General features: G+C 38.6%; 1 pseudogene; it reads right to left on the bottom strand.

Annotated features, from left to right (window-relative positions):
- Positions 1-281: 281 nt before the first annotated feature.
- LOC127185103 (60S ribosomal protein L5-like) lies at positions 282-1,170 on the bottom strand (annotated as a pseudogene).
- Between the last annotated feature and the right edge of the window lie 7,558 nt (positions 1,171-8,728).

Here is an 8,728-nt window from a genome sequence, read left to right as displayed (position 1 = left end):
ATACAGTATCTGCCTGCATGTTTGCCTGCACCCCAGAAGAGGGCACCAGATCTCATTGTAGATGGTTGTGAGCCACCATGTGGTTGCTGGGAATTGAACTCAGGACCTTTGGAAGAGCAGGCGGTGCTCTTAACCACTGAGCCATCTCTCCAGCCCCCTCTTTTTCTTTCTTTCTTTCTTTCTTTCTTTCTTTCTTTCTTTCTTTCTTTCTTTCTTTCTTTCTGTTTGGCCAATAAGTTTATTGTCTTTATGGAAAAAAAAAATCTTCATAGAAAATTGCTTTAGCTTTCAGCAGGCTGTTCCTGAGCTCTGAGGATGCTTGCTTTCTTTTGAGCAACCCAATCTTTCTTCTGGGCAAGGGACATTTTGGAATGGTTCCACCTCTTCTTCTCAACTTCTTTCTTTGGCTCCTTCTCATAGACTGGATTCTCTATGACAGCAGCATGAGCTTTCTTGTACATCTCCTCCATCATGTCTGGAGTGATGATGCTCTTTTGGTACTGAGAGAACTGTTTCTTATAAGCACCTTCATCTTCCTCCACTAGGTATTGCATGTACTCTGCAACATTCTGACCCATGATGTGCTTCGGATGCACTTCTGCATTGAACTCCTTGCTTTCAGAGTCAGAACCGGGGAATTGTTTGGTACTGTGAGGGATAGACAAGCCTCCATCCACAGTTCCCTTCAGGGCCCCAAAAACTTTATTGCCAGTCATAGTTCAGGCAAGACCTGCATCCAAATAGCAAGTGAGGCTGACCATCAATGCTTTCCACATTGTATTCATCTCCAGTCACCTCCACCTGGCTTTCATAGACCTTGCCCATGCCAAACCTATTGAGAGGCCTGCGGGCCACCAGCAGGCCAGTGCAATAGGCAGCAGCATAATTTATCAGGCCAACTTTCACACCATATTTTGTCAGTTCATGTGCATATGCTGTGCAGATGATCATATCCCCTTCTATATGGGCATATGCAATCTGGCAGATGATGTCTCTGTTGGTGACTCGGACTATCATCCTGTACTTGGGAGTGTTGTACTTATTTTTGTCCTGGATCACCAGGTGTTTCAGGGCATAGTAGTCAGTTTTACCCTCTCTCTGCCTTCTAAATCTCATTTGATATCTCTTAAAGTAGGCTTTATTTTTGACAAGTTTCATGAACCCCATCCTGCGAAAAGACACCTGCAACCGGGGCTCTCCTCAGACCTGCAGGCCTGGCCCCAGCCTCCCATTTCTAATTACCTGACTTCTGCATACATTTCAAGTTAAATATATAAAGCAAAAGAGTTAATGTTATGGTCCAAGTTTGCAAGAGAACATGTGGCATTTGTCTTTGTGAACCTGGGTGACTTCTCTGAGTATATGTATCTTTTTTCATTGCATCCATTTGCCTGAAAATTTCATAATTTCATTTTTCCTTATAGCTGGGCTGCTGGTGTTAGCTGGCAGAATTGAACAGTACCTGGATATGGGGCTTGAAGATAAACTAGATCTAGGAAAAGATAGAAAAGATACAGCAAAGGAGACAAGAGAGGAAGGCAAGACTTTGGGAGGACTAACACTAAACACTAAATAAACTCAAGTTTATTTCTCTCAGGCCTTTTATACAGTATACATATGTGTGAACCAGAAGATTTTTGGAACAGATGCTAACAATTACTTTTATTTATCTGTATGCTGAGACTTCTATCAACTTGAGGGGGAAGAAGTGCATCAAGTTCCACATCCTGACCTGGAATTAATAACAAACTTTCTTTTCTAAGAAATTAGCCACCACAAGTATCTTGCCAAGTCCTCAAGGCTGTGTGAGAATTTGCAAGCCAAGGTCATAAGTCCTCTGGCCTGCTTCTGGTAAGCATTCTAGAAAATGGCTCCTGACACTGGGCAATATTCTATTGTGTATATATGTACCACATTTTTCTTAACCATTCATCTGCTGATAGATATTTAGGTTGTTTTCATTTCTGAGCTATTCTGAATAGAGAAGTAATGAACATGGCTGTACAAGTGTCTCTGCAGTAAGATATACCATTCTTTGGTATATGCTCAGAAGTGGTATACCTGGCTCACTTGGTAGATCTGTTTCGAGTTTTTTGAAGACCCTCCAGATTGATTTTCAAAGTGGTTGCACTAGTATACTAATTATGCTCTTATTAACAGTATAAAGATGCCCCACTCCTCACATCCAGGCCATCACGTTTTGCCATTTACATCCTAGGTTATCTCTAACCTCTCTGCAGTGAGATGGAATCTTTGTTTTTGTTGGTTGTTTGTTGTTGTTGGGTTGTTGTTGTTTGGAGTTTTCAATACTGTGTAACCTTGGCTGTCCTGGATCTCGCTCTGTAGACCAGGCTGGCCTCGACATCTGCCTGCCTCTGCCTCCCAAGTCCTGGGATTGAAGGCATGAGCCACCACTGCTCAGCTGATGGAATCTTAAGGTAGTTTAAATCAGCATTTCCCTGTTAATATGTGATTATTATCCATTTTTATTTCTTGTTTTGAGAACTTTCTCTTTTAAATATCTTTAAAAATAGATTTATTTATTTATTTATTTTACAATGTTCTGCCTGCATGTACACCTGCACACCAGAAGAGGGCACCAGATCTCATTATAGATGGTTTTGAGCCACCATATGGTTACTGTGAATTGAACTCAGGGCCTCTGGAAGAGCATTCAACACTTTTAACCTCTGAGCCATCTCTCCAGCCCCATTTTGAGACCTTTCTGTTTAGTTCCACAGCCCACTTAAAAAAATATTTTATTAAATTTTAATTTATGTCCGTTGGTGTGGCAGTTTCACAGTATCAGGTTATATATTGAGGTCCTTGATCCATCTGGAGTTGAGTTTTGTGTAGTATGAATGATAAATGTCCAGTTTTTTACCCTGCATGTTAAGATGCCAGAATTCCCAACACTATTTGTTAAAGAGACGTCTTTTCTACAATGTATATTCTTGCTTTTTGTCAAAGATCATGTTGCTATAATTGGGCAAACTTTGTATTTGGGGTATTCTGTTCTATTCCATTGATTTATTAATTCCCACACCATGATTATTATTATTATTATTATTATTATTATTATTATTATTATTATTATTATTATTATTATGGCTCTGACATATAATTAGAAACTAGATAAAGTGATGCCTTTGAAGTATTCTTTTTTATTAAAGATTGCTTTGGTCATCTTACAGCTGCTTGAGCAGAAGCCACAGACCCTGAGTAGAGACAGGATTGAAGTCCAGATTGGTTTTACAAGCAAGTGTGAAGTTCCACATCTCACAGTTGCTTCACAGAAACTGCAGGCACATGACAGAGACTGGATCTGACTCAGAGTAAGGCCCCCAGATACATGGGAATTCCACCACTCACAGTGAAAGCTGCAGACCCAGCCAGGAGGCTCACACTGATACAGAGCAAGATAAGAGACAGAGTCTCTGGCCCTACATACCAATTCCAAAGAGGGGCCTTATACCTCAATCATACAATTTAGTCTTCCCCTGAACACCGAAAAAAAACCTATCACTAATGATAGAAAAAAGAGGGCTTAGATTTAAAAGAGAAAAATACAAAAGTAAGAAAGGAAGGGAAAAAATAAAACATTGTAGCATGTGCTTTAAGAAATCACTAATCTTATAGTAATGGCTCCTAATGGTAACAATTTAGAAAACACTTTCAGAAAAAGAATTCAAAAAGATAATTGTAAGTTGATTGAAAAATGTAAAGAAGGCACGAATGTACTCCAAAAGGACAAAACCAGAGCTGAATGAAATAAAGAAGGAAATATAAGGTATAGAACTTAAATTCAATAAGAAGAATGTTGAAAGAAAAACAAACTGAAATGATGCTAGAAATAAAAAACTCAATATGCCAATTTAAATGCTCACTGAAAAGCCTCACCGACAGAATAGACCATATGGAAAACAGTATCAGGGCTGGAATATAAGATAGAGGAACTAGATCATTCAGTAAAGATCAACGAGGAATCAAAAAAATATAAATGAACATGTGAAAGCTCTGGGACACCATGAAAAGACAAGATGTTTGAATTGTGGGCTGAGAAAGAACTCTGCAGGAAAGGCCCAGAGAAATTTTTTTCAATAAAATCGTAGAAGAAAATTTACCAAACCCAGAGAAAGAGATGCCCAGACAGACAAACAAAAGAAACCCATAGAAGAATAAGTAGACAGGCCCAGAAAGGAAAGTTGCTATGACACATTATAGTTAAAAACAAAGACAAAAGAATATACTGAGAAGCCAGGTGTGGTGGTATGGTGGTGTACCCTTTAATCCCAGTACTCAGGAGGCAGAGGCAGGTGGATATCTTGAGTTCAAGGCCAGCCTTGTCTACAAAGTGAGTTCCAGAACAGCAAGGACTAAACAGAGAAAACCTGTCTTGAAATAAAAAGCATAATTGAAAGTTGAAAGAGGGAAGGCTCAAATACCCTGTAATGGTGGTTAGTCCATCAGAATGACACCCAATTATTCAGCAGAACCCTTGAAAGCCAGAAGGACTGGGAAAGATGTACTCAAAGATCTGAAGGCCCACAACTGCCAAACCAGACTCTTCTATTCGGGAAAACTGTGTGCTGAAATTGAGGAATAAATAAAAACTGTCCGAGATAAAAATAGACTAAAAGAATTTATGATCACCAAGCCAGCTCTGCAGAGAACACTGGGCAGAATATGTCAATCTATAGGGAAGGAGAACCACAAGAAGATGCCACAGGAATAAGTAAACAAAACCAAAACAATCAAAGAGGTTCAAGAAAACCCCACAAAACCAACAGAATGGCAGGGATCAAGACACAACTGTCAATAGTAACTCTTAATATTAATGACCTCATTGCTCTAAATAAAAACATATAGACAAAAAGATTGGATTAAAAACAGGACCCAGGGCTGGAGAGATGGCTCAGCAGTTAAGAGCACTGTCTGTTCTTCCAGAGGTCCTGAGTTCAATTTCCAGTAACCACATGGTGGGTCACAGCCGTCTATAACAAGATCTGATGCCCTCTTCTGACAAGCAAGCATACATGCAGATAGAGCACTCATACATAAGATCTTTTTAAAATTATTAAATAAATAAAAACTAAAGAACTGTATCCAGAGTTTTGATGCCTCCAATTAACACCACTATGACGTCAAAGAGTGGAAAGAGATGTTGTAAGTAGATGCCCTGTTTCACAGAAGGAGATTTAATGCCTGGTACTGTAATTCTGGTCAAAAGCCCATGGCTGAGGAGGCCATAGTGCATGTGTCACCAAGCCTGGCCCATTTTAAAATATTTTGGGAGCTACAGAGATGGCACATTTTGTCACAGCAACATGAAAAGTAACTAACTCACTAATCATTGGGGAATTGCCAATTAAAACTACATTGAGATTCTATCTAATTGTAATTACAGTGCTAGCCTTTAAGAAAATAGGCAGCAGCCCAGTGTGGTGGTGCTTAATTATAATCCTAGCACTCAGGGAGGCAGAGGCAGGCAAATCTCTATGAGTTTGAGGCCAGCCTGGTCTACAAAGCTGAGTTGCAGGACAGCCAAGGGTACACAGAGAAACCCTGTCTGGGGTCATGGGGTGGGGCGAGGGCACACTAACATTTATGAAATTTATGAAGCCGTGGATGTGAGACCCAAAAGTTTTTTTTTTGTTTTTTGTTTTTTGCTTTTCCACTACAGAGACATGGCCTCACTGGCTGTCCAGGAACACACTCTGTAGACCAGGCTGGCTTTGAATTCAGAGACCCATCTGCCTCTGTCTCTGCCTCCCAAGAGCTGGGATTAAAGACGTGTACTACCCCCGTCTGGCCCATGTGCCTGTTTTTGATAGGAGCAAGCTGGTTTTCTACCTGCAGCTGAACTTTTGAGCCATGGATAGTTAGTTGTTCTCTTCTTGGGGACTTACTCGTTAATGAAGAGAATTTTGTTTTAAGTAAGACAATTGTGTTTCAATATTTAGTTATATCATCCATAAAGTCAACTGGTTATATACTTATTACTTATTGACCAGAAAAGTAAATAATCTAGAATATATGTAGGATTCTTAGTAGGCTATAGAGGATTAATAAAAGATCTTCAGATGAGACCTTTCCTCTGCTTTTGTTAGTCTCTGGCTTCTCAGAATGGCAGATGGTTATTTTGAAATGGTACCTAATTGCTGTATTTTGAAGCCGATCTGCTACATGAATCTTCTATGCCAGTCCCTGAAACTGGCTTCCTAAACATTGTCTGTATAATCCCTATTATTTACTCACTAATATTTTCTGTTTGGGATGTCTTTTCCCTTTTCCCTTGCTGAAAACCCATGCATTCATTAATAACACGCCACATACAAAACTTACCTATTCATTGATTCCGGAGTCAATAAAAATGTTCTCATAAGGTTCCAAGGATCAAAATGTCTGATCTGGTTATTCTTGAACACAATCTATGTAGTCATCATCATTAAAAATAGTTTTTACTCATTTTATTCTGACATCATCTTTTACAAACAAAAATATGCACTTCCTTGTATTTATCAATGCCCCTTCCTTTGAATATGCTTTCATTTCTAGCCTCCAAGCTCTGCATTCTATAGAGTCCATCTTCTGTGTGAGTATAAAAGGTGCTCTGCTCAACTGGCACTTTGGCTGCTCTGACTCACTGTTAGCTGTATAATTTCTTTTAGGACTTTTGTAATAGACACAGCATATACACATATGCATACAGGACTTTAGTTTATTTGTTTTTTTTTCCTGTTTTCCTTCTTTTTAAAATAAGCATATTTCCAGGTTCTCTCATTTTCTTTGAATGTATTGCCCAACATTTTATTATTAAGATAGTATTATGATGTTGCAGGCAAAAAGGTTTTCTTTGTTTTTGTTTCCACTCAGGAGGTGCTAATGTGTATTATTTTCTAAAAGAGATAAATGGTTGCTGTGTGTGTGGCCATTATCAAAGAGGACAGAGCTGATGAACTTGTAGGATGCAAGTCTGATATGAAAACAAATTATTTCTACTGTAAATTTTCTAGTTCCATGTAACATGGCTATTGAAAAGATTCCTCCAAATAATACCACAAAGCCTGACAAAAAGCTGCTAAATAGGCGTGTGCTCCTTGTGACTGTCACCATGAGAGAACTGAGATAGTGTTAACCCCAAAGAAGGAGGAGAAAGACCACTGACCCAAATCATCATGTTCAAATTCATTAAAATGAGCAATTAATTAAAGCAGGCTCTTTTATTCATGTACATGGGCTGTCTCCATCCCCCTAAGGAGGGGTCAAAGATGTCAGCATTGTGTGTGAGGAAGACAAGGTTTTTATAGCTCAGGGGTATAGGGTTTCTAAATAGGAGATTTGGAAGGCAAAATAAGTGGCGTTACAGGAGCAGAGCAAGTTAGTCATTACGATTTCCTGAAACAAAAGCATGATTATAAGATGGTTGTAACAATAGGTAGTTATAGTAAAAATATTCCAGCACACTTGTTCCCTTTCTTTCACAGGAAATTGATGGATGTCTGCTGAAGTCTTGTATGTTTGTAGGTGTGTTGGTACAACAACAATAAAATATTGCAACATCTGGTTGTGATCTATAGCCATTTTTTTTTCAGATTCATCCAAAGGCTTACTAATTCCTAGAACAAGCTCCTCAAAAGAAAAAAAAAAAAAGATCTATTCTCTGAGACAAGTTGTGAATATCATGGTTCCAGTAGAACATTTGTGGTTGTGTTTTTGCCATGGTGTATTTATCTATTTCCTGTGTAGTTTTGGTTGTAGCTTGTCCCTTTGGTGTGGAGTTTTCCTTCTAGTACCTTCTGTAAAGCTGGATTTGTGGATAGGTACTGTTTGAATTTTTTTTTATCATGGAATATCTTGTTTTCTCCATCAATGGTTATTGAAAGTTTCACTGGATAGAGTAGTCTGGCCTGGCATCTGTGGTCTCTTAGGGTTTGCAGGATCTCTGTCCAGGCCCTTCTGGCTTTGATGGTCTCTGCTGAGAAGTTGGGTGTAATTCTGATAGGTTTGCCATTAAATGTTAATTGGCCCTTTTCCCTTGCTGCTTTTAATATATTTTCTTTATTCTGTATATTTTGTGTTTTGATTATTATGTGGTTAGAGGATTTTCTTTTCTGGTCAATTCTATTTGGTGTTCTGTAGGCCTCTTGTATTTTTATATGCATCTCCTTCCTTAAATTAGGTAAATTTTTTTCTATGATTTTTTTTGAAAATATTTTCAGGGCCTTGGAGACAGGCATCTTCTCTTTCTTCAATTCCTATTATCCTCAGATTTCGTCTTTTCATGGTGTCCTTGATTTCTTGGATGTTTTGTGTCAGGAATTTTTCAGATTTAGCATTTTCTTTAATGGTCGTTTCAAGTTCTACCATAGTGTCTTCTACTGCCGAGCTTTGTTCCTCCATCTCTTGAATTAGAGAAGCTTAGGTCTGCATTACTTGCCGGCTCCTCTGAGCTCTCTTGTTCCCGGTTTTCTTCTGTCTGTGTTTTTATCATTGTTTCCATTTTCATCGTCAGATATTGAACTATTTTATTGATTTCCTTCATCTGATTGTATTTTCCTGAGTTTCTTCCAGTGACTTTCTATAGGCCTTCGGATCATGAACTATTTTATTGATTTCCTTCCTCTGATTTTTTGTCTTTTCCTGGATTTTTTCCGGTGCCTCTTTATAGGCCTCTTTAATGTCTTCAGTTTGTTTGGCTGCATCTTCCTGCATTTGTTTTAGGATT

The sequence above is a fragment of the Acomys russatus genome, chromosome X, assembly GCF_903995435.1.
Source record: "Acomys russatus chromosome X, mAcoRus1.1, whole genome shotgun sequence".
Lineage (NCBI taxonomy): Eukaryota > Metazoa > Chordata > Mammalia > Rodentia > Muridae > Acomys > Acomys russatus.
Note: the sequence above shows the minus strand (reverse complement) of the source record. Positions and strands in the feature narration are given on the sequence as shown.